This window comes from Heptranchias perlo, chromosome 29 (assembly GCF_035084215.1).
Source record: "Heptranchias perlo isolate sHepPer1 chromosome 29, sHepPer1.hap1, whole genome shotgun sequence".
NCBI classification, from domain to species: Eukaryota; Metazoa; Chordata; class Chondrichthyes; order Hexanchiformes; family Hexanchidae; genus Heptranchias; species Heptranchias perlo.
This window is the reverse complement of record NC_090353.1, coordinates 146,070-173,507: the sequence shown is the minus strand read 5'-3', so window position 1 is coordinate 173,507 and position 27,438 is coordinate 146,070.

Here is a 27,438-nt window from a genome sequence, read left to right as displayed (position 1 = left end):
GGAGAAGAAGCAACAGGTGGAGAAGGAGCAGGAGGCGGAAAAGGACCAGGAGGGTGAGTGGTAGAAGGAGTTGGAGAAGAAGTAGGAGCAGGAGCAGGAGGAGGAGGAGAAGAAGGAGCAGGAGGTGGAGAAGGAGCAGGAGGTGTCGAAGGAGCAGGAGGAGGAGAAGGAGCAGGAGGAGGAGAAGGAGCAGGAGTGGAGGAGGAGCAGGAGAAGAAGCAGGAGCAGGAGGAGGAGTAGGAGCAGGAGGAGGAGAAGGAGCAGGAGGTGGAGAAGGTGCAAGATGAGGAGAAGGAGCAGGAGGTGGAGAAGGAGCAGGAGGTGGAGAAGGAGCATGAGGTGGAGATGGAGCAGGAGGTGGAGAAGGAGCAGGAGGTGGAGAAGGAGCAGGAGGTGGAGAAGGAGCATGAGGTGGAGATGGAGCAGGAGGTGGAGAAGGAGCAGGAGGTGGAGGAGGAGCAGGAGGGAGACAAGGAGCAGTAGGAAGACAAAGAGCAGGAAGGTGGAGAAGGAGCAGGAGCATGAGAAGAAGAAGCAGGATGCGGTGAATGAGCAGGAGTGGGGAAGGAGCAGGAGGTGGAGAAGGAGCAGGAGGGCAGGAAGTAGCAGGAGGGGGAGAAGGAGCAGGAGGTGGAAAAGGAGCAGGAGGTGGACAAAGTGCAGGAGGTGGACAAGGAGCAGGAGGTTGACAAGGAGCAGGAGGTGGACAAGGAGCAGGAGGTGGACAAGGAACAGGAGGAGGAGAAGGAGGTGGAGGAGGAGATGTAGGTGGAGAAGGAACAGGAGATGGAGAAGGACCAGGAGGGCGATTAGGAGAAGGAGTTGGAGAAGAAGCAGGAGGAGGAGGAGGAGCAGGAGGAGAAGGAGGAGCAGGAGGTGGAGAAGGACCAGGATGTGGAGAAGGAGCAGGAGGCGGAGCAGGAGCAGGAAGAGGAGGAGGAGTAGGAGGTGGAAAAGGAGCAGGAGGGAGACAAGGAGCGGGAGGGCGAGAAGATGCTGGAGGCCGAGAAGGAGCATGAGGGCGAGAAGGAGCAGGAGGACGAGAAGGAGCATGAGGGCGAGAAGGAGCAATAGGTGGACAAGGAGCAGGAGGTGTAGAAGGAGCAGGAAGTGGCGAAGGAGTAGGAGGTGGAAAAGGAGCAGGAGGGAGACAAAGAGCGGGAGGGCGAGAAGATGCTGGAGGCCGAGAAGGAGCATGAGGGCGAGAAGGAGCAGGAGGACGAGAAGGAGCATGAGGGCGAGAAGGAGCAATAGGTGGACAAGGAGCAGGAGGTGGACAAGGAACAGGAGGAGGAGAAGGAGGTGGAGGAGGAGATGTAGGTGGAGAAGGAACAGGAGATGGAGAAGGACCAGGATGGCGATTAGGAGAAGGAGTTGGAGAAGAAGCAGGAGGAGGAGGAGGAGCAGGAGGAGAAGGAGGAGCAGGAGGTGGAGAAGGACCAGGATGTGGAGAAGGAGCAGGAGGCGGAGCAGGAGCAGGAAGAGGAGGAGGAGTAGGAGGTGGAAAAGGAGCAGGAGGGAGACAAGGAGCGGGAGGGCGAGAAGATGCTGGAGGCCGAGAAGGAGCATGAGGGCGAGAAGGAGCAGGAGGACGAGAAGGAGCATGAGGGCGAGAAGGAGCAATAGGTGGACAAGGAGCAGGAGGTGTAGAAGGAGCAGGAAGTGGCGAAGGAGTAGGAGGTGGAAAAGGAGCAGGAGGGAGACAAAGAGCGGGAGGGCGAGAAGATGCTGGAGGCCGAGAAGGAGCATGAGGGCGAGAAGGAGCAGGAGGACGAGAAGGAGCATGAGGGCGAGAAGGAGCAATAGGTGGACAAGGAGCAGGAGGTGGATCAGGAGCAGGAGGTGGACAAGGAACAGGATGTAGACACGGAGCAGGAGGTGGACAACGAGCAGGAGGTGGTCAAGGAGCAGTTGGTGGACAAGGAACAGGAGGTGGGCAATGAGCAGCAGGTGGACAATCAGCAGGAGGAGGAGAAGGAGGTGGAGGATGAAGGAGGTGGAGAAGGAGCAGGAGGAGGATAAGGAACAGGAGGTGGAGAAGAAGAAATAGGTGGAGGATGAGCAGGAGGTGGAGTAGGCGCAATATGAGGAGAAGGAGCAGGAGGTGGAGAAGGAGCATGAGGTGGAGAAGGATTAGGAGCTGGAGAATGAGCAGGCGGGAGACAAGGAGCAGGAGGTGGAGAAGGAGCATGAGGAGGAGCAGGAGGAGAAGAAGGAGCAGGAGGTGGAGAAGGAGCAGGCGATGGAGAAGGAGCAGGAGTTGGAGAAGGAGCAGGAGGACGAGAAGGAGCAGGAGGGCGAGAAGAAGCAGGAGGGCGAGAAGGAGCAGGGGGGCGAGAAGGAGCTGGAGGACGAGAAGGAGCAGGACGGCGAGAAGGGGCACTACGTGGACAAGGAGCAGGAGGTGGACACGGAGCAGGAGGTGGACAATGAGCAGGAGGAGGAGAAGGAGATGGAGGAGGAGAAGGAGGTGGAGAAGGAGCAGGAGGAGGAGAAAGGATAGGACGTGGAGAAGAAGCAATTGGTGGAGAATGAGCAGGAGGCGGAGACGGACCAGGAGGGGGAGTAGGACAAGGAGTTGGAGAAGAAGCAGGAGGAGGAGCAGGAGCAGGAGGAGAAGAGGGAGCAGGAAGTGGAGAAGGAGCAGGAGGTGGAGAAGGAGCAGGAAGTGGCGAAGGAGTAGGAGGTGGAAAAGGAGCAGGAGGGAGACAAAGAGCGGGAGGGCGAGAAGATGCTGGAGGCCGAGAAGGAGCATGAGGGCGAGAAGGAGCAGGAGGACGAGAAGGAGCATGAGGGCGAGAAGGAGCAATAGGTGGACAAGGAGCAGGAGGTGGACAAGGAACAGGAGGAGGAGAAGGAGGTGGAGGAGGAGATGTAGGTGGAGAAGGAACAGGAGATGGAGAAGGACCAGGATGGCGATTAGGAGAAGGAGTTGGAGAAGAAGCAGGAGAAGGAGGAGGAGCAGGAGGAGAAGGAGGAGCAGGAGGTGGAGAAGGACCAGGATGTGGAGAAGGAGCAGGAGGCGGAGCAGGAGCAGGAAGAGGAGGAGGAGTAGGAGGTGGAAAAGGAGCAGGAGGGAGACAAGGAGCGGGAGGGCGAGAAGATGCTGGAGGCCGAGAAGGAGCATGAGGGCGAGAAGGAGCAGGAGGACGAGAAGGAGCATGAGGGCGAGAAGGAGCAATAGGTGGACAAGGAGCAGGAGGTGTAGAAGGAGCAGGAAGTGGCGAAGGAGTAGGAGGTGGAAAAGGAGCAGGAGGGAGACAAAGAGCGGGAGGGCGAGAAGATGCTGGAGGCCGAGAAGGAGCATGAGGGCGAGAAGGAGCAGGAGGACGAGAAGGAGCATGAGGGCGAGAAGGAGCAATAGGTGGACAAGGAGCAGGAGGTGGATCAGGAGCAGGAGGTGGACAAGGAACAGGATGTAGACACGGAGCAGGAGGTGGACAACGAGCAGGAGGTGGTCAAGGAGCAGTTGGTGGACAAGGAACAGGAGGTGGGCAATGAGCAGCAGGTGGACAATCAGCAGGAGGAGGAGAAGGAGGTGGAGGATGAAGGAGGTGGAGAAGGAGCAGGAGGAGGATAAGGAACAGGAGGTGGAGAAGAAGAAATAGGTGGAGGATGAGCAGGAGGTGGAGTAGGCGCAATATGAGGAGAAGGAGCAGGAGGTGGAGAAGGAGCATGAGGTGGAGAAGGATTAGGAGCTGGAGAATGAGCAGGCGGGAGACAAGGAGCAGGAGGTGGAGAAGGAGCATGAGGAGGAGCAGGAGGAGAAGAAGGAGCAGGAGGTGGAGAAGGAGCAGGCGATGGAGAAGGAGCAGGAGTTGGAGAAGGAGCAGGAGGACGAGAAGGAGCAGGAGGGCGAGAAGAAGCAGGAGGGCGAGAAGGAGCAGGGGGGCGAGAAGGAGCTGGAGGACGAGAAGGAGCAGGACGGCGAGAAGGGGCACTACGTGGACAGGGAGCAGGAGGTGGACACGGAGCAGGAGGTGGACAATGAGCAGGAGGAGGAGAAGGAGATGGAGGAGGAGAAGGAGGTGGAGAAGGAGCAGGAGGAGGAGAAAGGATAGGACGTGGAGAAGAAGCAATTGGTGGAGAATGAGTAGGAGGCGGAGACGGACCAGGAGGGGGAGTAGGACAAGGAGTTGGAGAAGAAGCAGGAGGAGGAGCAGGAGCAGGAGGAGAAGAGGGAGCAGGAAGTGGAGAAGGAGCAGGAGGTGGAGAAGGAGCAGGAGGAGGAGAAGGAGCAGGAGGAGGAGAATGAGCAGGAGGAGGAGAAGGAGCAGGAGTGGAGAAGGAGCAGGAGAAGAAGAAGGAGCAGGAGGGAGTCAAGAAGCAGGAGGAAGACAAAGACCAGCAGGTGGAGAAGGAGCAGGAGGAGGAGAAGGAGGAGAAGAAGGAGCAGGAGGTGGTGAATGAGCAGGAGTGGAGAAGGAGCAGGAGGTGGAGAAGGAGCAGGAGGGCAGGAAGTAGCAGGAGCGTGAGAAGGAGCAGGAGGTGGACAAGGAGCAGGATGTGGGCAAGGAGCAGAAGGTGGACAAGGAGCAGGAGGGGGACAAGGAGCAGGAGGTGTACAAGGAGCAGGAAGTGGACAAGGAACAGGAGGAGGAGAAAGGTGGAGGAGGAGAAGGAGGTGGAGAAGGAGCAGGAGGAGGAGAAGGAACAGGAGTTGGAGAAGAAGCAAGAGGTGGAGAAGGAGCAGGAGGCGGAGAAGGAGCAGGAAGAGGAGGATTAGTAGGATCAGGAGGTTGAGATGGAGCAGGAGGTGGAGAAGGAGCAGGATGTGGAGAAGGAACAGGACGTGGAGAAGGCGCAAAATGAGGAGAAGGAGCAGGAGGTGGAGAAGGAGCAGGAGGTGGAGAAGGAGCAGGAGTTGAAGAAGGAGTAGGAGGTGGAGAAGTAGCAGGAGGGTGACAAGGAGCGGGAGGTCGAGAAGAAGCAGGAGAGCGAGAAGGAGCACTTGGTGGACAAGGAGCAGGAGGTGGACAAGGAGCAGGAGGTGGACAAGGAACAGGATGTAGACATGGAGCAGGAGGTGGACAAGGAGCAGGAGGAGGAGAAGTAGGAGGAGGAGGTGAAGGAGGAACAAGAGGTGGTGAATGAGCAGGAGAGGAGAAGGAGCAGGAGGTGGAGAAGGAACAGGAGAAGGAGGTGGAGAAGTTGCAGCAGGAGCAGATGAAGCAGCAGGAGGAGCAGTAGCAGCAGGAGGAGACGGAGCATAAGTGGAGAAGGAGCAGGAGGTGGAGAATGATGAGGAGGTGGAGAAGGAGCAGGGGTGGAGAACAAGGAGGAGGAGGAGATCGATTAAGAGGAGGAGGGTGATCTGGAGGATCAGAAGGAGCAGGAGGAGGAGGACGAGAACGAGCAGGTGGAGGTTGAGCAGCAGGTTGGGAAGGGGCAGGAGGTGGAGAAGGAGCAGGAGGAGGAGTTTGAGCAGGAGGGGGAGAATGAGCAAGAGGGGGAGAAGGAGCAGGAGTGGGAGAAGGAGCAGGACGGGGAGAAGGTGCCAGAGGTGGAGAAGGAGCAGGAGGGGGAGGAGGCGAAGGCGCAGGTGGTGGCGATGGAGCAGGAGTGGAGAAGGAGCAGGAGAAGAAGAAGGAGCAGGAGGAGGAGTACGAGCAGGAGGAGGAGAAGGAGCAGGATGTGGAGAAGGCGCAAGATGAGGACAAGGAGCAGGAGGTGGAGAAGGAGCAGGAGAAGGAGAAGGAGCAGTTGGTGGAGAAGGAGCAAGAGGAGGAGACGGAGCAGACGGTGGAGATGGAGCAGAAGTGGAGAAGGAGAAGAAGAAGGAGCAGGAGGAGGAGTGGGAGCAGGAGGAGGAGAAGGAGCAGGAGGTGGAGAAGGTGCAAGATGAGGAGAAGGAGCAGGAGCTGGAGAAGGAGCAGGAGAAGGAGAAGGAGCATGAGGTGGAGATGGAGCAGGAGGTGGAGAAGGAGCAGGAGGTGGAGAAGGAGCAGGAGGGAGACAAGGAGCAGTAGGAAGACAAAGAGCAGGAAGGTGGAGAAGGAGCAGGAGCATGAGAAGAAGGAGCAGGATGTGGTGAATGAGCAGGAGTGGGGAAGGAGCAGGAGGTGGAGAAGGAGCAGGAGGGCAGGAAATAGCAGGAGGGGGAGAAGGAGCAGGAGGTGGAAAAGGAGCAGGAGGTGGACAAAGTGCAGGAGGTGGACAAGGAGCAGGAGGTTGACAAGGAGCAGGAGTTGGACAAGAAGCAGGAGGTGGACAAGGAACAGGAGGAGGAGAAGGAGGTGGAGGGGGAGAAGGAGGTGGAGAAGGAACAGGAGAAGGAACAGGATGTTGAGAAGAAGCAACAGGTGGAGAAGGAGCAGGAGGCGGAAAAGGACCAGGAGGGCGATTAGGAGAAGGAGTTGGACAAGCAGCAGGAGGAGGAGAAGGAGCAGGAGGAGAAGATGGAGCAGGAGGTGGAGAAGGAGCAGGAGGTGGAGAAGGAGCAGGAGGTGGAGAAGGAGCAGGAGGGCGAGAAGGAGCAGGAGGTGTAGAAGGAGCAGGAGGAGGAAAATGAGCAGGAGGAGTAGAAGGAGCAGGAGTGGAGAAGGAGCAGGAGGAGAAGAAGGAGCAGGAGGAGGAGTAGGAGCAGGTGGAGGAGAAGGAGCAGGAGGTTGAGAAGGCGAAAGATGAGGAGAAGGAGCAGGAGGTGGAGAAGGAGCAAGAGATGGAGAAGGAGCAAGAATGGAGAAGGAGCAGTAGGTGGAGAAGGAGCAGGAGGGCAGGAAGGAGCAGGAGGGCGAGAAGGCTCTGGAGGACGAGAAGTAGCAGGAGGGCGAGAAGGAGCACTAGGTGGACAAGGAGCAGGAGGTGGACAAGGAGCAGGAGGTGGACAAGGATCAGGAGTTGGACACAGAGCAGGAGGTAGATAATGAGAAGGAGGTGGACAAGGAGCAGGAGGTGGACAAGGAGCAGGAGTAGGAGAAGGAGGTGGAGGAGGAGAAGATGATGGAGAAGGAGCAGGAGGAGGAGAGGGAACAGGACGTGGAGAAGAAGCAACAGGTGGAGAAGGAGCAGGAGGCGGAAAAGGACCAGGAGGGTGAGTGGTAGAAGGAGTTGGAGAAGAAGTAGGAGCAGGAGCAGGAGGAGGAGGAGAAGAAGGAGCAGGAGGTGGAGAAGGAGCAGGAGGTGTCGAAGGAGCAGGAGGAGGAGAAGGAGCAGGAGGAGGAGAAGGAGCAGGAGGTGGAGAAGGAGCAGGAGGGCGAGAAGGAGCAGGAGGTGTAGAAGGAGCAGGAGGAGGAAAATGAGCAGGAGGAGTAGAAGGAGCAGGAGTGGAGAAGGGGCAGGAGGAGAAGAAGGAGCAGGAGGAGGAGTAGGAGCAGGTGGAGGAGAAGGAGCAGGAGGTTGAGAAGGCGAAAGATGAGGAGAAGGAGCAGGAGGTGGAGAAGGAGCAAGAGATGGAGAAGGAGCAAGAATGGAGAAGGAGCAGGAGGTGGAGAAGGAGCAGGAGGGCAGGAAGGAGCAGGAGGGCGAGAAGGCTCTGGAGGACGAGAAGTAGCAGGAGGGCGAGAAGGAGCACTAGGTGGACAAGGAGCAGGAGGTGGACAAGGAGCAGGAGGTGGACAAGGATCAGGAGTTGGACACAGAGCAGGAGGTGGATAATGAGAAGGAGGTGGACAAGGAGCAGGAGGTGGACAAGGAGCAGGAGGTGGACAAGGAGCAGGAGTAGGAGAAGGAGGTGGAGGAGGAGAAGATGATGGAGAAGGAGCAGGAGGAGGAGAGGGAACAGGACGTGGAGAAGAAGCAACAGGTGGAGAAGGAGCAGGAGGCGGAAAAGGACCAGGAGGGTGAGTGGTAGAAGGAGTTGGAGAAGAAGTAGGAGCAGGAGCAGGAGGAGGAGGAGAAGAAGGAGCAGGAGGTGGAGAAGGAGCAGGAGGTGTCGAAGGAGCAGGAGGAGGAGAAGGAGCAGGAGGAGGAGAAGGAGCAGGAGTGGAGGAGGAGCAGGAGAAGAAGCAGGAGCAGGAGGTGGAGAAGGTGCAAGATGAGGAGAAGGAGCAGGAGGTGGAGAAGGAGCAGGAGGTGGAGAAGGAGCATGAGGTGGAGATGGAGCAGGAGGTGGAGAAGGAGCAGGAGGTGGAGAAGGAGCAGGAGGTGGAGAAGGAGCATGAGGTGGAGATGGAGCAGGAGGTGGAGAAGGAGCAGGAGGTGGAGAAGGAGCAGGAGGTGGAGAAGGTGCAAGATGAGGAGAAGGAGCAGGAGGTGGAGAAGGAGCAGGAGGTGGAGAAGGAGCATGAGGTGGAGATGGAGCAGGAGGTGGAGAAGGAGCAGGAGGTGGAGAAGGAGCAGGAGGTGGAGAAGGAGCATGAGGTGGAGATGGAGCAGGAGGTGGAGAAGGAGCAGGAGGTGGAGAAGGAGCAGGAGGGAGACAAGGAGCAGTAGGAAGACAAAGAGCAGGAAGGTGGAGAAGGAGCAGGAGCATGAGAAGAAGAAGCAGGATGCGGTGAATGAGCAGGAGTGGGGAAGGAGCAGGAGGTGGAGAAGGAGCAGGAGGGCAGGAAGTAGCAGGAGGGGGAGAAGGAGCAGGAGGTGGAAAAGGAGCAGGAGGTGGACAAAGTGCAGGAGGTGGACAAGGAGCAGGAGGTTGACAAGGAGCAGGAGGTGGACAAGGAGCAGGAGGTGGACAAGGAACAGGAGGAGGAGAAGGAGGTGGAGGAGGAGATGTAGGTGGAGAAGGAACAGGAGATGGAGAAGGACCAGGAGGGCGATTAGGAGAAGGAGTTGGAGAAGAAGCAGGAGGAGGAGGAGGAGCAGGAGGAGAAGGAGGAGCAGGAGGTGGAGAAGGACCAGGATGTGGAGAAGGAGCAGGAGGCGGAGCAGGAGCAGGAAGAGGAGGAGGAGTAGGAGGTGGAAAAGGAGCAGGAGGGAGACAAGGAGCGGGAGGGCGAGAAGATGCTGGAGGCCGAGAAGGAGCATGAGGGCGAGAAGGAGCAGGAGGACGAGAAGGAGCATGAGGGCGAGAAGGAGCAATAGGTGGACAAGGAGCAGGAGGTGTAGAAGGAGCAGGAAGTGGCGAAGGAGTAGGAGGTGGAAAAGGAGCAGGAGGGAGACAAAGAGCGGGAGGGCGAGAAGATGCTGGAGGCCGAGAAGGAGCATGAGGGCGAGAAGGAGCAGGAGGACGAGAAGGAGCATGAGGGCGAGAAGGAGCAATAGGTGGACAAGGAGCAGGAGGTGGACAAGGAACAGGAGGAGGAGAAGGAGGTGGAGGAGGAGATGTAGGTGGAGAAGGAACAGGAGATGGAGAAGGACCAGGATGGCGATTAGGAGAAGGAGTTGGAGAAGAAGCAGGAGGAGGAGGAGGAGCAGGAGGAGAAGGAGGAGCAGGAGGTGGAGAAGGACCAGGATGTGGAGAAGGAGCAGGAGGCGGAGCAGGAGCAGGAAGAGGAGGAGGAGTAGGAGGTGGAAAAGGAGCAGGAGGGAGACAAGGAGCGGGAGGGCGAGAAGATGCTGGAGGCCGAGAAGGAGCATGAGGGCGAGAAGGAGCAGGAGGACGAGAAGGAGCATGAGGGCGAGAAGGAGCAATAGGTGGACAAGGAGCAGGAGGTGTAGAAGGAGCAGGAAGTGGCGAAGGAGTAGGAGGTGGAAAAGGAGCAGGAGGGAGACAAAGAGCGGGAGGGCGAGAAGATGCTGGAGGCCGAGAAGGAGCATGAGGGCGAGAAGGAGCAGGAGGACGAGAAGGAGCATGAGGGCGAGAAGGAGCAATAGGTGGACAAGGAGCAGGAGGTGGATCAGGAGCAGGAGGTGGACAAGGAACAGGATGTAGACACGGAGCAGGAGGTGGACAACGAGCAGGAGGTGGTCAAGGAGCAGTTGGTGGACAAGGAACAGGAGGTGGGCAATGAGCAGCAGGTGGACAATCAGCAGGAGGAGGAGAAGGAGGTGGAGGATGAAGGAGGTGGAGAAGGAGCAGGAGGAGGATAAGGAACAGGAGGTGGAGAAGAAGAAATAGGTGGAGGATGAGCAGGAGGTGGAGTAGGCGCAATATGAGGAGAAGGAGCAGGAGGTGGAGAAGGAGCATGAGGTGGAGAAGGATTAGGAGCTGGAGAATGAGCAGGCGGGAGACAAGGAGCAGGAGGTGGAGAAGGAGCATGAGGAGGAGCAGGAGGAGAAGAAGGAGCAGGAGGTGGAGAAGGAGCAGGCGATGGAGAAGGAGCAGGAGTTGGAGAAGGAGCAGGAGGACGAGAAGGAGCAGGAGGGCGAGAAGAAGCAGGAGGGCGAGAAGGAGCAGGGGGGCGAGAAGGAGCTGGAGGACGAGAAGGAGCAGGACGGCGAGAAGGGGCACTACGTGGACAAGGAGCAGGAGGTGGACACGGAGCAGGAGGTGGACAATGAGCAGGAGGAGGAGAAGGAGATGGAGGAGGAGAAGGAGGTGGAGAAGGAGCAGGAGGAGGAGAAAGGATAGGACGTGGAGAAGAAGCAATTGGTGGAGAATGAGCAGGAGGCGGAGACGGACCAGGAGGGGGAGTAGGACAAGGAGTTGGAGAAGAAGCAGGAGGAGGAGCAGGAGCAGGAGGAGAAGAGGGAGCAGGAAGTGGAGAAGGAGCAGGAGGTGGAGAAGGAGCAGGAAGTGGCGAAGGAGTAGGAGGTGGAAAAGGAGCAGGAGGGAGACAAAGAGCGGGAGGGCGAGAAGATGCTGGAGGCCGAGAAGGAGCATGAGGGCGAGAAGGAGCAGGAGGACGAGAAGGAGCATGAGGGCGAGAAGGAGCAATAGGTGGACAAGGAGCAGGAGGTGGACAAGGAACAGGAGGAGGAGAAGGAGGTGGAGGAGGAGATGTAGGTGGAGAAGGAACAGGAGATGGAGAAGGACCAGGATGGCGATTAGGAGAAGGAGTTGGAGAAGAAGCAGGAGGAGGAGGAGGAGCAGGAGGAGAAGGAGGAGCAGGAGGTGGAGAAGGACCAGGATGTGGAGAAGGAGCAGGAGGCGGAGCAGGAGCAGGAAGAGGAGGAGGAGTAGGAGGTGGAAAAGGAGCAGGAGGGAGACAAGGAGCGGGAGGGCGAGAAGATGCTGGAGGCCGAGAAGGAGCATGAGGGCGAGAAGGAGCAGGAGGACGAGAAGGAGCATGAGGGCGAGAAGGAGCAATAGGTGGACAAGGAGCAGGAGGTGTAGAAGGAGCAGGAAGTGGCGAAGGAGTAGGAGGTGGAAAAGGAGCAGGAGGGAGACAAAGAGCGGGAGGGCGAGAAGATGCTGGAGGCCGAGAAGGAGCATGAGGGCGAGAAGGAGCAGGAGGACGAGAAGGAGCATGAGGGCGAGAAGGAGCAATAGGTGGACAAGGAGCAGGAGGTGGATCAGGAGCAGGAGGTGGACAAGGAACAGGATGTAGACACGGAGCAGGAGGTGGACAACGAGCAGGAGGTGGTCAAGGAGCAGTTGGTGGACAAGGAACAGGAGGTGGGCAATGAGCAGCAGGTGGACAATCAGCAGGAGGAGGAGAAGGAGGTGGAGGATGAAGGAGGTGGAGAAGGAGCAGGAGGAGGATAAGGAACAGGAGGTGGAGAAGAAGAAATAGGTGGAGGATGAGCAGGAGGTGGAGTAGGCGCAATATGAGGAGAAGGAGCAGGAGGTGGAGAAGGAGCATGAGGTGGAGAAGGATTAGGAGCTGGAGAATGAGCAGGCGGGAGACAAGGAGCAGGAGGTGGAGAAGGAGCATGAGGAGGAGCAGGAGGAGAAGAAGGAGCAGGAGGTGGAGAAGGAGCAGGCGATGGAGAAGGAGCAGGAGTTGGAGAAGGAGCAGGAGGACGAGAAGGAGCAGGAGGGCGAGAAGAAGCAGGAGGGCGAGAAGGAGCAGGGGGGCGAGAAGGAGCTGGAGGACGAGAAGGAGCAGGACGGCGAGAAGGGGCACTACGTGGACAAGGAGCAGGAGGTGGACACGGAGCAGGAGGTGGACAATGAGCAGGAGGAGGAGAAGGAGATGGAGGAGGAGAAGGAGGTGGAGAAGGAGCAGGAGGAGGAGAAAGGATAGGACGTGGAGAAGAAGCAATTGGTGGAGAATGAGCAGGAGGCGGAGACGGACCAGGAGGGGGAGTAGGACAAGGAGTTGGAGAAGAAGCAGGAGGAGGAGCAGGAGCAGGAGGAGAAGAGGGAGCAGGAAGTGGAGAAGGAGCAGGAGGTGGAGAAGGAGCAGGAGGAGGAGAAGGAGCAGGAGGAGGAGAATGAGCAGGAGGAGGAGAAGGAGCAGGAGTGGAGAAGGAGCAGGAGAAGAAGAAGGAGCAGGAGGGAGTCAAGAAGCAGGAGGAAGACAAAGACCAGCAGGTGGAGAAGGAGCAGGAGGAGGAGAAGGAGGAGAAGAAGGAGCAGGAGGTGGTGAATGAGCAGGAGTGGAGAAGGAGCAGGAGGTGGAGAAGGAGCAGGAGGGCAGGAAGTAGCAGGAGCGTGAGAAGGAGCAGGAGGTGGACAAGGAGCAGGATGTGGGCAAGGAGCAGAAGGTGGACAAGGAGCAGGAGGGGGACAAGGAGCAGGAGGTGTACAAGGAGCAGGAAGTGGACAAGGAACAGGAGGAGGAGAAAGGTGGAGGAGGAGAAGGAGGTGGAGAAGGAGCAGGAGGAGGAGAAGGAACAGGAGTTGGAGAAGAAGCAAGAGGTGGAGAAGGAGCAGGAGGCGGAGAAGGAGCAGGAAGAGGAGGATTAGTAGGATCAGGAGGTTGAGATGGAGCAGGAGGTGGAGAAGGAGCAGGATGTGGAGAAGGAACAGGACGTGGAGAAGGCGCAAAATGAGGAGAAGGAGCAGGAGGTGGAGAAGGAGCAGGAGGTGGAGAAGGAGCAGGAGTTGAAGAAGGAGTAGGAGGTGGAGAAGTAGCAGGAGGGTGACAAGGAGCGGGAGGTCGAGAAGAAGCAGGAGAGCGAGAAGGAGCACTTGGTGGACAAGGAGCAGGAGGTGGACAAGGAGCAGGAGGTGGACAAGGAACAGGATGTAGACATGGAGCAGGAGGTGGACAAGGAGCAGGAGGAGGAGAAGTAGGAGGAGGAGGTGAAGGAGGAACAAGAGGTGGTGAATGAGCAGGAGAGGAGAAGGAGCAGGAGGTGGAGAAGGAACAGGAGAAGGAGGTGGAGAAGTTGCAGCAGGAGCAGATGAAGCAGCAGGAGGAGCAGTAGCAGCAGGAGGAGACGGAGCATAAGTGGAGAAGGAGCAGGAGGTGGAGAATGATGAGGAGGTGGAGAAGGAGCAGGGGTGGAGAACAAGGAGGAGGAGGAGATCGATTAAGAGGAGGAGGGTGATCTGGAGGATCAGAAGGAGCAGGAGGAGGAGGACGAGAACGAGCAGGTGGAGGTTGAGCAGCAGGTTGGGAAGGGGCAGGAGGTGGAGAAGGAGCAGGAGGAGGAGTTTGAGCAGGAGGGGGAGAATGAGCAAGAGGGGGAGAAGGAGCAGGAGTGGGAGAAGGAGCAGGACGGGGAGAAGGTGCCAGAGGTGGAGAAGGAGCAGGAGGGGGAGGAGGCGAAGGCGCAGGTGGTGGCGATGGAGCAGGAGTGGAGAAGGAGCAGGAGAAGAAGAAGGAGCAGGAGGAGGAGTACGAGCAGGAGGAGGAGAAGGAGCAGGATGTGGAGAAGGCGCAAGATGAGGACAAGGAGCAGGAGGTGGAGAAGGAGCAGGAGAAGGAGAAGGAGCAGTTGGTGGAGAAGGAGCAAGAGGAGGAGACGGAGCAGACGGTGGAGATGGAGCAGAAGTGGAGAAGGAGAAGAAGAAGGAGCAGGAGGAGGAGTGGGAGCAGGAGGAGGAGAAGGAGCAGGAGGTGGACAAGGAGCAGGAGGAGGAGAAGGAGCAGGAGGAGGAGAAGGAGGAGGAGGAGAAGGAGCAGGAGGTGGACAAGGAGCAGAAGGAGGAGAAGGAGGTGGAGGAGGAGGAGGAGGTTGAGAAGGAGCAGGAGGAGGAGAAGGACCAGGAGGGGGAGTAGGAGAAGGAGTTGGAGAAGAAGCAGGAGGAGGAGCAGGAGCTGGAGGAGATGAAGGATCAGGAGGAGGAGAAGGTGCAGGAGGAGGAGAAGTAGTAGGAGGTGCAGATGGAGCAGGAGTGGCGAAGGAGCATGAGAAGAAAAAGGAGCAAGAGGAGGAGTTGAAGCACGAGGAGGAGAAGAAGTAGGAGGTGGAGAATGCGCAAGATGAGGAGAAGGAGCAGGAGGTGGAGAAGGAGCAGGAGAGAGACAAGGAGCAGGAGGGAGTCAAGCAGCAGGAGGTGGAGAAGGAGCAGGAGGAGGAGAAGGAGGAGAAGAAGGAGCAGGATGCGGTGAATGAGCAGGAGTGGGGAAGGAGCAGGAGGTGGAGAAGGAGCAGGAGGGCAGGAAGTAGCAGGAGGGGGAGAAGGAGCAGGAGGTGGAAAAGGAGCAGGAGGTGGACAAAGTGCAGGAGGTGGACAAGGAGCAGGAGGTTGACAAGGAGCAGGAGGTGGACAAGGAGCAGGAGGTGGACAAGGAACAGGAGGAGGAGAAGGAGGTGGAGGAGGAGATGTAGGTGGAGAAGGAACAGGAGATGGAGAAGGACCAGGAGGGCGATTAGGAGAAGGAGTTGGAGAAGAAGCAGGAGGAGGAGGAGGAGCAGGAGGAGAAGGAGGAGCAGGAGGTGGAGAAGGACCAGGATGTGGAGAAGGAGCAGGAGGCGGAGCAGGAGCAGGAAGAGGAGGAGGAGTAGGAGGTGGAAAAGGAGCAGGAGGGAGACAAGGAGCGGGAGGGCGAGAAGATGCTGGAGGCCGAGAAGGAGCATGAGGGCGAGAAGGAGCAGGAGGACGAGAAGGAGCATGAGGGCGAGAAGGAGCAATAGGTGGACAAGGAGCAGGAGGTGTAGAAGGAGCAGGAAGTGGCGAAGGAGTAGGAGGTGGAAAAGGAGCAGGAGGGAGACAAAGAGCGGGAGGGCGAGAAGATGCTGGAGGCCGAGAAGGAGCATGAGGGCGAGAAGGAGCAGGAGGACGAGAAGGAGCATGAGGGCGAGAAGGAGCAATAGGTGGACAAGGAGCAGGAGGTGGACAAGGAACAGGAGGAGGAGAAGGAGGTGGAGGAGGAGATGTAGGTGGAGAAGGAACAGGAGATGGAGAAGGACCAGGATGGCGATTAGGAGAAGGAGTTGGAGAAGAAGCAGGAGGAGGAGGAGGAGCAGGAGGAGAAGGAGGAGCAGGAGGTGGAGAAGGACCAGGATGTGGAGAAGGAGCAGGAGGCGGAGCAGGAGCAGGAAGAGGAGGAGGAGTAGGAGGTGGAAAAGGAGCAGGAGGGAGACAAGGAGCGGGAGGGCGAGAAGATGCTGGAGGCCGAGAAGGAGCATGAGGGCGAGAAGGAGCAGGAGGACGAGAAGGAGCATGAGGGCGAGAAGGAGCAATAGGTGGACAAGGAGCAGGAGGTGTAGAAGGAGCAGGAAGTGGCGAAGGAGTAGGAGGTGGAAAAGGAGCAGGAGGGAGACAAAGAGCGGGAGGGCGAGAAGATGCTGGAGGCCGAGAAGGAGCATGAGGGCGAGAAGGAGCAGGAGGACGAGAAGGAGCATGAGGGCGAGAAGGAGCAATAGGTGGACAAGGAGCAGGAGGTGGATCAGGAGCAGGAGGTGGACAAGGAACAGGATGTAGACACGGAGCAGGAGGTGGACAACGAGCAGGAGGTGGTCAAGGAGCAGTTGGTGGACAAGGAACAGGAGGTGGGCAATGAGCAGCAGGTGGACAATCAGCAGGAGGAGGAGAAGGAGGTGGAGGATGAAGGAGGTGGAGAAGGAGCAGGAGGAGGATAAGGAACAGGAGGTGGAGAAGAAGAAATAGGTGGAGGATGAGCAGGAGGTGGAGTAGGCGCAATATGAGGAGAAGGAGCAGGAGGTGGAGAAGGAGCATGAGGTGGAGAAGGATTAGGAGCTGGAGAATGAGCAGGCGGGAGACAAGGAGCAGGAGGTGGAGAAGGAGCATGAGGAGGAGCAGGAGGAGAAGAAGGAGCAGGAGGTGGAGAAGGAGCAGGCGATGGAGAAGGAGCAGGAGTTGGAGAAGGAGCAGGAGGACGAGAAGGAGCAGGAGGGCGAGAAGAAGCAGGAGGGCGAGAAGGAGCAGGGGGGCGAGAAGGAGCTGGAGGACGAGAAGGAGCAGGACGGCGAGAAGGGGCACTACGTGGACAAGGAGCAGGAGGTGGACACGGAGCAGGAGGTGGACAATGAGCAGGAGGAGGAGAAGGAGATGGAGGAGGAGAAGGAGGTGGAGAAGGAGCAGGAGGAGGAGAAAGGATAGGACGTGGAGAAGAAGCAATTGGTGGAGAATGAGCAGGAGGCGGAGACGGACCAGGAGGGGGAGTAGGACAAGGAGTTGGAGAAGAAGCAGGAGGAGGAGCAGGAGCAGGAGGAGAAGAGGGAGCAGGAAGTGGAGAAGGAGCAGGAGGTGGAGAAGGAGCAGGAGGAGGAGAAGGAGCAGGAGGAGGAGAATGAGCAGGAGGAGGAGAAGGAGCAGGAGTGGAGAAGGAGCAGGAGAAGAAGAAGGAGCAGGAGGGAGTCAAGAAGCAGGAGGAAGACAAAGACCAGCAGGTGGAGAAGGAGCAGGAGGAGGAGAAGGAGGAGAAGAAGGAGCAGGAGGTGGTGAATGAGCAGGAGTGGAGAAGGAGCAGGAGGTGGAGAAGGAGCAGGAGGGCAGGAAGTAGCAGGAGCGTGAGAAGGAGCAGGAGGTGGACAAGGAGCAGGATGTGGGCAAGGAGCAGAAGGTGGACAAGGAGCAGGAGGGGGACAAGGAGCAGGAGGTGTACAAGGAGCAGGAAGTGGACAAGGAACAGGAGGAGGAGAAAGGTGGAGGAGGAGAAGGAGGTGGAGAAGGAGCAGGAGGAGGAGAAGGAACAGGAGTTGGAGAAGAAGCAAGAGGTGGAGAAGGAGCAGGAGGCGGAGAAGGAGCAGGAAGAGGAGGATTAGTAGGATCAGGAGGTTGAGATGGAGCAGGAGGTGGAGAAGGAGCAGGATGTGGAGAAGGAACAGGACGTGGAGAAGGCGCAAAATGAGGAGAAGGAGCAGGAGGTGGAGAAGGAGCAGGAGGTGGAGAAGGAGCAGGAGTTGAAGAAGGAGTAGGAGGTGGAGAAGTAGCAGGAGGGTGACAAGGAGCGGGAGGTCGAGAAGAAGCAGGAGAGCGAGAAGGAGCACTTGGTGGACAAGGAGCAGGAGGTGGACAAGGAGCAGGAGGTGGACAAGGAACAGGATGTAGACATGGAGCAGGAGGTGGACAAGGAGCAGGAGGAGGAGAAGTAGGAGGAGGAGGTGAAGGAGGAACAAGAGGTGGTGAATGAGCAGGAGAGGAGAAGGAGCAGGAGGTGGAGAAGGAACAGGAGAAGGAGGTGGAGAAGTTGCAGCAGGAGCAGATGAAGCAGCAGGAGGAGCAGTAGCAGCAGGAGGAGACGGAGCATAAGTGGAGAAGGAGCAGGAGGTGGAGAATGATGAGGAGGTGGAGAAGGAGCAGGGGTGGAGAACAAGGAGGAGGAGGAGATCGATTAAGAGGAGGAGGGTGATCTGGAGGATCAGAAGGAGCAGGAGGAGGAGGACGAGAACGAGCAGGTGGAGGTTGAGCAGCAGGTTGGGAAGGGGCAGGAGGTGGAGAAGGAGCAGGAGGAGGAGTTTGAGCAGGAGGGGGAGAATGAGCAAGAGGGGGAGAAGGAGCAGGAGTGGGAGAAGGAGCAGGACGGGGAGAAGGTGCCAGAGGTGGAGAAGGAGCAGGAGGGGGAGGAGGCGAAGGCGCAGGTGGTGGCGATGGAGCAGGAGTGGAGAAGGAGCAGGAGAAGAAGAAGGAGCAGGAGGAGGAGTACGAGCAGGAGGAGGAGAAGGAGCAGGATGTGGAGAAGGCGCAAGATGAGGACAAGGAGCAGGAGGTGGAGAAGGAGCAGGAGAAGGAGAAGGAGCAGTTGGTGGAGAAGGAGCAAGAGGAGGAGACGGAGCAGACGGTGGAGATGGAGCAGAAGTGGAGAAGGAGAAGAAGAAGGAGCAGGAGGAGGAGTGGGAGCAGGAGGAGGAGAAGGAGCAGGAGGTGGACAAGGAGCAGGAGGAGGAGAAGGAGCAGGAGGAGGAGAAGGAGGAGGAGGAGAAGGAGCAGGAGGTGGACAAGGAGCAGAAGGAGGAGAAGGAGGTGGAGGAGGAGGAGGAGGTTGAGAAGGAGCAGGAGGAGGAGAAGGAACAGGAGGTGGAGAAGAAGCAATAGGTCGAGAAGGAGCAGGAGGCAGAGAAGGACCAGGAGGGGGAGTAGGAGAAGGAGTTGGAGAAGAAGCAGGAGGAGGAGCAGGAGCTGGAGGAGATGAAGGATCAGGAGGAGGAGAAGGTGCAGGAGGAGGAGAAGTAGTAGGAGGTGCAGATGGAGCAGGAGTGGCGAAGGAGCATGAGAAGAAAAAGGAGCAAGAGGAGGAGTTGAAGCACGAGGAGGAGAAGAAGTAGGAGGTGGAGAATGCGCAAGATGAGGAGAAGGAGCAGGAGGTGGAGAAGGAGCAGGAGAGAGACAAGGAGCAGGAGGGAGTCAAGCAGCAGGAGGTGGAGAAGGAGCAGGAGGAGGAGAAGGAGGAGAAGAAGGAGCAGGAGGTGGTGAATGAGCAGGAGTGGAGAAGGAGCAGGAGATGGAAAAGGAGCAGGAAGGCGAGAAGGAGCAGGAAGTCGAGAAGCAGCAGGTTGGCGAGATGGAGCAGGAGGGCGAGAAGGCGCAGGAGTGGACAAGGAGCAGGAGGTGGACAAGCAGCAGGAGGGGGAGCAGGAGGTGGACAAGCAGCAGGAGGAGGAGCAGGAGGTGGAGAAGGAGCAGGAGGTGGAAAAGGAGCAGGAGGTGGAGAAGGATCAGAGGGAGACAAGGAGCATGAGGTGGAGAAGGAGCAGGTGGAGGAGGATGTGAAGAACTAGCAGCAGGAGCAGAAGAAGCAGCAGGAGGAGAAGTAGCAGCAGGATGAGACGGAGCAGAAGCGGGAGAAGGAGCAGAAGTGGGAGTAGGAGCAGGAGCAGGAGCAGGAGAAAGAGCATTAAGTGCAGAAGGAGCAGGAGGAGGAGGTTGAGCAAAAGTGGAGAAGGAGCAGGAGGTGGAGAATGATAAGGAGGTGGAGAAGGAGCAGGGGTGGAGAACAAGAAGGAGGAGGCGATTGAGCAGGAGGTGGGGAAGGAGCAGTATGTGGAGAAGGAGCAGCAGCAGGAGGGTGAGCAAGAGTTGGAGGGTGAGCTGGAGGAGCTGAAGGAGCAGGAGGAGGAGGAGAAGGAGCAGATGGAGGTTGAGCTGCAGCTGGAGATGGAGCAGGAATTGAGAAAGAGCAGGAGGAGTAGAAGGAGCAGGCGGAGAAGAAGGAGCAGGAGGAGGAGTAGGAGTAGGAGAAGGAGAAGGAGCAGGATGTGGAGAAGGATCAGGAGAAGAAGAACAGCAGGGGGAGGAGTAGGAGCAGGAGGAGGATTAGGAGCAGGAGGAGTAACAGGAGCAGGAGGTGGAGAAGGCGCAAGATGGGGAGAAGGAGCAGGAAGTGGAGAAGGAGCAGAAGGAGGAGAAGGGGCACGAGGTGGAGAAGGAGCAGGAGGGAGACAAGGAGCAGGAGTTGGAGAAGGAGCAGGAGGAGGAGAAGGAGCAGGAGGAGAAGAAGGAGCAGGAGGTTGAGTAGGAGAAGGAGTTGGAGAAGAAGCAGGAGGAGGAGCATGAGCTGGAGGAGAAGAAGGAGCAGTAGGTGGAGAAGGAGCAGGAGGCAGAGAAGGAGCAGGAGTGGAGTAGGAGCAGGAGGAGGAGAAGGAGCAGGAGGAGAAGAAGGAGCCGGAGGTGTAGATGGAGCCGGAGTGGAGAAGGAGCAGGAGAAGAAATAGGAGCAGGAGGAGGAGTAGAAGCAGGAGGAGCAGAAGGAGCAGGAGGAGGAGAAGGAGCAGGAGGGAGAGGAGGAGGAACAGGAGGTGGAGAAGAAGCAATAGGTCAAGAAGGAACAGGAGGCGGAGAAGGACCAGAAGGGGGAGTAGGAGAAGGAGTTGGAGAAGAAGCAGGAAGAGGGGCATGAGCTGGAGGAGAAGAAGGAGCAATAGGTGGAGAAGGAGCATGAGGTGGAGAAGGAGCAGGAGGAGGAGAAGTAGCAGGAGGAGGAGAAGGAGCAGGAGGAGAAGAAGGAGCCGGAGGTGAAGATGGAGCCGGAGTGGAGAAGGAGCAGGAGAACAAAACGGAGCAGGAGGAGGAGTAGAAGCAGGAGGAGGAGAAGAAGCAGGAGGTGGAGAAGGAGCAGGAGGGAGACAAGGAGCAGGAGGTGGAGAAGGAGCAGGAGGTGGTGAAGGAGCAGGAGGGAGACAAGGAGCAGGAGGTGGAGAAGGAGCAGGAGGAGGAGGAGGAGCAGGAGGTGGAGATGAAGCCGGAGTGGAGAAGGAGCAGGAGAAGCAGAAGGAGCAGGAGGAGGACTACCAGCAGAAGGAGGAGAAGGAGCAGAAGGTGGAGAAGGCGCAAGATGAGGAGAAGGAGCAGGAGGTGGAGAAGGAGCAGGAGTGGAGTAGGAGCAGGAGAAGTAGAAGCAGCGCGAGGCGGAGTACGAGCAGGAGGAGGGGAAGGAGCAAGAGATGGAGAAGGCGGAAAATGAGGAGAAGGCGCAGGAGGTGGAGAATGATGAGGAGTTGGAGAAGGAGCAGGAGGTGGACAAGGATCAGGAGGATGAGAAGGAGGTGGAGGAGGAGAAGGAGGTGGAGACGTAGCAGGAGGTGGAGAAGGAGCAGGAGGGAGACAAGGAGCAGGAGGTGGAGAAGGAGCAGGAGGTGGTGAAGGAGCAGGAGGGAGAGAAGGAGCAGGAGGTGGAGAAGGAGCAGGAGGAGGAGAAGGAGCAGGAGGAAGAGGAGGAGGAGGAGCAGGAGGTGGAGAAGGAGGAGGAGAAGGAGCAGGAGGTGGAGATGAAGCCGGAGTGGAGAAGGAGCAGGAGAAGAAGAAGGAGCAGGAGGAGGACTAGCAGCAGAAGGAGGAGAAGAAGCAGAAGGTGGAGAAGGCGCAAGATGAGGAGAAGGCGCAGGAGGAGGAGAAGGAAGTGGAGGAGGAGAAGGAGGTGGAGACGTAGCAGGAGGAGGAGAAGCAACAGGAGGTGGAGAAGAAGCAATAGGTCGAGAAGGAGCAGGAAGCGGAGAAGGACCAGAAGGGCGAGGAGGAGAAGGAGTTGGAGAAGAAGCAGGAGGAGGAGCATGAGCAGGAGGAGAAGAAGGAGCAGGAGGTGGAGAAGGAGCAGGAGGAGGAGAAGGAGCAGGAGGAGGAGAAGGAGCAGGAATGGAGAAGGAGCGGGAGGTGGAGATGGAGCAGGAGGTGGAGAAGGAGCAGGAGGTGGAGAAGGAGCAGGAGGAGGAGAAGGAGGAGAAGAAGGAGCAGGAGGTGGTGAATGAGCAGGAGAAGAAGAAAGAGCAGGAGGTGGAGAAGAAGCAATAGGTCGAGAAGGAGCAGGAAGCGGAGAAGGACCAGAAGGGGGAGGAGGAGAAGGAGTTGGAGAAGAAGCAGGAGGAGGAGCATGAGCAGGAGGAGGAGAAGGAGAAGGAGGAGGAGAAGGAGCAGGAGGAGGAGAAGGAGCAGGAGGAAGAGGAGAAGAAGGAGCAGGAGGTGGAGAAGGAGCAGGAGGTGGAGAAGGAGCAGGAGGAGGAGAAGGAGCAGGAGGAGGAGAAGGAGCAGGAGTGCTGAAGAAGCAGGAGAAGAAGAAAGAGCAAGAGGTGGAGAAGGCGCAAGAAGACGAGAAGGAGCAGGATTTGGAAAAGGAGCAGGAGGTGGGGAAGGAGCAGGGGAAGGAGAAGGAGCAGGAGTGAGAAAAGGAGCAGGAGTGAGAAAAGGAGCAGGAGGAAGACAAGGAGCAGGAGGTGGAGAAGGAGCAGGAGGAGGAGAAGGAGGAGAAGAAGGAGCAGGAGGTGGTGAATGAGCAGGAGTGGAGAAGGAGCAGGAGGTGGAGAAGGAGCAGGAGGAGGAGAAGGAGGAGGAGAAGGAGCAGGAGGAGGAGAAGGAGCAGGAGGAAGAGGAGAAGAAGGAGCAGGAGGTGGAGAAGGAGCAGGAGGAGGAGAAGGAGGAGATGAAGGAGCAGGAGGTGGTGAATGAGCAGGAGTGGAGAAGGAGCAGGAGGTGGAGAAGGAGCAGGAGGTGGACAAGGATCAGGAGATGGACACAGAGCAGGAGGTGGACAATGAGAAGGAGGTGGACAAGGAGCAGGAGGTGGACAAGGAGCAGGAGGAGGAGAAGGAGGAGGAGGAGGAGAAGGAGGTGGAGAAGGAGCAGGAGGAGGAGAGGGAACAGGACGTGGAGAAAAAGCAATATGTGGAGAAGGACTAGGAGGCGGAGAAGGACCAGGAGGGGGAGAAGGAGCAGGAGGTGGAGAAGGAGCAGGAGGTGGAGAAGGAGCAGGAGGAGGAGAAGGAGAAGGAGGAGGAGAAGGAGCAGGAGGAGGAGAAGGAGCAGGAGGTAGAGATGGCGCAAGATGAGGAGATGGAGCAGGAGGTGGAGAAGGAGGAGGAGGTCGAGAAGGAGCAGGAGGTGGAGAAGGAGCAGGAGGGAGAAAACGAGCAGGAGGAAGAAAAGAAGCAGGAGGTGGAGAAGGAGCAGGAGGAGGAGAAGGAGGTGAAGAAGGAGCAGGAGGTGGTGAATGAGCAGAAATGGAGAAGGAGCAGGAGGTGGACAAGGAGCAGGAGGGCTGGAAGGAGCAGGAGGGCGTGAAGGAGCTGGAGGACGAGAAGGAGCAGGAAGGCGAGAAGGAGCACTATGTGGACAAGGAGCAGGAGGTGCACAAGGAGCAGGAGGTGGACAAGGATCAGGAGATGGACACAGAGCAGGAGGTGGACAATGAGAAGGAGGTGGGGAAGGAGCAGGAGAAGGAGAAGGAGCGGGAGGTGGAGATGGAGCAGGAGGTGGAGAAGGAGCAGGAGGTGGAGAAGGAGCAGAAGGGAGACAAGGAGCAGGAGGGAGTCACAGAGCAGGAGGGGGAGAAGGAGCAGGAGGAGGAGAAGGAGGAGAAGAAGGAGCAGGAGGTGGTGAATGAGCAGGAGTCGAGAAGGAGCAGGAGATGGACAAGGAGCAGGAGTTGGACAAGGAGCAGGAGGTGGACAAGGAGCAGGAGGTGGACATGGAGCAGGAAGTGGACAAGGAACAGGACGAGGAGAAGGAGGAGGAGGAGGAGAAGGAGGTGGAGAAGGAGCAGGAGGAGGAGAAGGAACAGGAGGTGGAGAAGAAGTAACAGGTGGAGAACGAGCAGGAGGCGGAGAAGGACAAGGAGGGCGAGTGGGAGCAGGAGGGCGAGAAGGAGCAGTCGGGCGAGAAGGAGCTGGAGGACGAGATGGAGCAGGAGGGCGAGAAGGAGCACTAGGTGGACAAGGAGCAGGAGGAGGAGAAGGAGATGGAGGTGGACACGGAGCAGGAGGTGGACAATGAGCAGGAGGTGGACATGGAGCCGGAGGTGGACAAGGAGCAGGAGGAGGAGAAGTAGCAGGAGGAGGAGAAGGAGGTGGAGGAGGAGGAGGAGGTGGAGAAGGAGCAGGAGGAAGAGAAGGAACTGGAGGTGGAAAAGAAGCAATAGGTGGAGAAGAAGCAGGAGGCGGAGAAGGACCAGCAGGGGGAGTAGGAGAAGGAGTTGGAGAAGAAGCTGGAGGACGAGGATGAGGGTGAGGAGGATGAGAAGGAGCAGGAATTGGAGAAGGAGCAGGAGGAGGAGAAGGAGCAGAAGGAGGAGAAGGAGCAGGATGTGGGGATGGAGCAGGAGTGGAGAAGGAGCAGGAGAAGAAGAAGGAGCAGGAGGAGGAGTAGGAGCAGGAGAAGAAGAAGTAGCAGGAGGAGGAGAAGGAGGTGGAGGAGGAGGAGGAGGAGGTGGAGAAGGAGCAGGAGGAGGAGAAGTTATAGAAGAAGGAGCAGGAGGTGGTGAATGAGCAGGAGTGGAAAAGGAGCAGCAGGTGGATAAAGAGCAGAAGAAGGAGGTGGTGAAGTAGCAGCAGGAGGAGAAGAAGCCGCAGGAGAAGAAGTAGCAGCAGGTGGAGAAGGTTCAGAAGCGGGAGAAGGAGCTGAAGCGGGAGAAGGAGCAGAAGCGGGAGAAGGAGCAGAAGCGGGAGTAGGAGCTGGAGCGGGCGAAGGAGAATGAAGAGGAGATGGAGCAGGAGGAGGAGGTTGAGCAAAAGTGGAGAAGGAGCAGGAGGTAGAGAATGATGAGGAGGTTGAGAAGGAGCAGGAGGTGGAGATGAAGCAGGAGTGGGGACGGAGCTGGAGAAGAAGAAGGAGCAGGTGGAAGACTTGCAGCAGAACGCGGAGAAGGAGCAGAAGGTGGAGAAGGCGCAAGATGAGGAGAAGGCGCAGGAGGTGGAGAATGAGCAGGAGGTGGAGAAGGAGCAGGAGGTGGACAAGGAGCAGGTGGAGGAGAAGGAGGTGGAGGAGGAGAAGGAGGTGGAGACGGAGCAGGAGGAGGAAAAGGAACTGGAGGTGGAGAAGAAGCAATCGGTCGAGAAGGAGCAGGAGGCGGAGAAGGACCAGAAGGGGGAGTAGGAGAAGGAGTTGGAGAAGAAGCTGGAGGAGGAGCATGAGCAGGAGGAGAAGAAGGAGCAGGAGGAGGAGAAGGAGCAGGAGGAGGAGAAGGAGCAGTAGTGCAGAAGGAGCAGGAGAAGAAGAAACAGCAGGAGATGGAGCAGGCGCAAGGAGAGGAGAAGGAGCAGGAGGTGGAGATGGAGCAGGAGGTGGAGATGGAGCAGGAGGTGGAGAAGTAGCAGGCGGGAGAAAAGGAGCAGGAGGAAGACAAGGAGCAGGAGGTGGAGAAGGAGCAGGAGGAGGAGAAGGAGGAGAAGAATGAGCAGGAGGTGGTGAATGAGCAGGAGTGGAGAAGGAACAGAAGGTGGAGTAGGAGCAGGAGGAGGAGAAGGTGCAGGAGGAGGAGAAGGAGCAGGAGTGCAGAAGGAGCAGGTGAAGAAGAAAGAGGAGGAGGTGGAGAAGGCGCAAGAAGAGGAGAAGGAGCAGGAGGTGGAGAAGGAGCAGGAGGTGGGGATGGAGCAGGGGAAGGAGAAGGAGCAGGAGTTGGAGATGGAGCAGGAGGTGGAGAAAGTGCAGGAGGTGGAGACGGAGCATGAGGTAGAAAATCAGCAGGAGGAAGACAAGGAGCAGGAGGTGGAGAAGGACCAGGAGGAGGAGAACGAGGAGAAGAAGGAGCAGCAGGTGGTGAATGAGCAGGAGTGGAGAAGGAGCAGGAGGTGGAGAAGGAGCAGGTGGAGGAGAAGGTGAAGGAGGAGGAGAAGGAGCAGGAGGAGGAGAAGGAGCAGGAGGAAGAGGAGGAGTAGGAGCAGGAGGTGGAGATGGAGCGGGAGGAGGAGAAGGAGCAGGAGGTGGAGATGAAGCAGGAGTGGAGAAGGAGCAGGAGAAGAAGAAGGACCAGGAGGAGGACTAGCAGCAGATGGAGGAGAAGGAGCAGAAGGTGGAGAAGGCGCAAGATGAGGAGAAGGAGCAGGAGGTGGAGAAGGAGCAGGAGTGGAGGAGGAGCAGGAGAAGTAGAAGCAGCGCGAGGAGGTGTACGAGCAGGAGGAGGAGAAGGAGCAGGAGATGGAGAAGGCGGAAAATGCGGAGAAGGGGCAGGAGGTGGAGAATGAGCAGGAGGTGGAGAAGGAGCAGGAGATGGACAAGGAGCAGGTGAAGGAGAAGGACGTGGAGGAGGAGAAGGACGTGGAGACGGAGCAGGAGGAGGAGAAGGAACAGGAGGTGGAGAAGATGCAATCGGTCGAGAAGGAGCAGGAGACGGAGAAGGACCAGAAGGGGGAGTAGGAGAAGGAGTTGGAGAAGAAGCTGGAGGATGAGCATGAGCAGGAGGAGAAGAAGGAGCAGGAGGTGGAGAAGGAGCAGGAGGTGGAGAAGGAGCAGGAGGAGGAGAAGGAGCAGGAGGAGGAGAAGGAGCAGTAGTGCAGAAGAAGCAGGAGAAGAAGAAACAGCAGGAGGTGGAGAAGGCACAAGAAGAGGAGAAGGAGCAGGAGGTGGAGATGGAGCAGGAGGTGGAGAAGGAGCAGGAGGTGGAGAAGTAGCATGCGGGGGAAAAGGAGCAGGAGGAAGACAAGGAGCAGGAGGTGGAGAAGGCGGAAAATGAGGAGAAGGGGCAGGAGGTGGAGAATGAGCAGGAGGTGGAGAAGGAGCAGGAGATGGACAAGGAGCAGGTGGAGGAGAAGGAGGTGGAGGAGGAGAAGGAGGTGGAGACGGAGCAGGAGGAGGAAAAGGAACAGGAGGTGGAGAAGAAGCAATCGGTCGAGAAGGAGCAGGAGGCGGAGAAGGACCAGAAGTGGGAGTAGGAGAAGGAGTTGGAGAAGAAGCTGGAGGATGAGCATGAGCAGGAGGAGAAGAAGGAGCAGGAGGTGGAGAAGGAGCAGGAGGTGGAGAAGGAGCAGGAGGAGGAGAAGGAGCAGTAGTGCAGAAGGAGCAGGAGAAGAAGAAACAGCAGGAGGTGGAGAAGGGGCAAGAAGAGGAGAAGGAGCAGGAGGTGGAGATGGAGCAGGAGGTTGAGAAGGAGCAGGAGGTGGAGAAGTAGCAGGCGGGAGAAAAGGAGCAGGAGGAAGACAAGGAGCAGGAGGTGGAGAAGGAGCAGGAGGAGGTGAAGGAGGAGAAGAAGGAGCTGGAGGTGGTGAATGAGCAGGAGTGGAGAAGGAGCAGGAGGTGGAGTAGGAGCAGGAGGAGGAGAAGGAGAAGGAGGAGGAGAAGGAGCACAAGGAGGATAAGGAGCAGGAGGGAGAAAAGGAGCAGGAGGAAGACAAGGAGCAGGAGGTGGAGAAGGAGCACGAGGAGGAGAAGGAGGAGAAGAAGGAGCAGGAGGTGGTGAATGAGCAGGAATGGAGAAGGAGCAGGAGGTGGAGAAGGAGCAGGAGGGCAGGAAGTAGCAGGAGGGCGAGAAGGAGCAGGAGGTGAACAAAGAGCAGAAGGTGGACAAGGAGCAGGAGGTGGACAAGGAACAGGAGGAGGAGAAGAAGCAACAGGTGGAGAACGAGCAGGTGGCGGAAAAGGACCAGGAGAGCGACTATGAGAAGGATTTGGAGAAGAAGTAGGAGGAGGAGCAGGAGCAGGAGGAGAAGAAGGAGCAGGAGGTGGAGAAGGAGCAGGAGGTGGAAAAGGAGCAGGAGGGCGAGAAGGAGCAGGAGGGCGAGAAGGAGCAGGAGGGCGAGAAGGAGCTGGAGGACGAGATGGAGCAGGAGGGCGAGATGGAGCACTAGGTGGACAAGGAGCGGGAGGTGTACAATGAGCAGGAGGTGGACAAGGATCAGGAGGTGGATACGGAGCAGGAGGTGGATAATGAGCAGGAGGTGGACATGGAGACGGAGGTGGACAAGGAGCAGGAGGTAGATAAGGAGAAGTAGGTGGACAAGGAGCAGGACGAGGAGAAGGAGATGGAGGAGGAGAAGGTCGTGGAGAAGGATCAGGAGGAGGAGAAGGAACGGGAGGTGGAGAAGAAGCAGGAGGAGGAGCAGGAGCAGGAGGTGGAGAAGGAGCAGGAGGTGGAGAAGGAGCAGGAGGGCGAGAAGGAGCAGGAGGGCGAGAAGGAGCAGGAGGGCGAGAAGGAGCTGGAGGACGAGATGGAGCAGGAGGGCGAGATGGAGCACTAG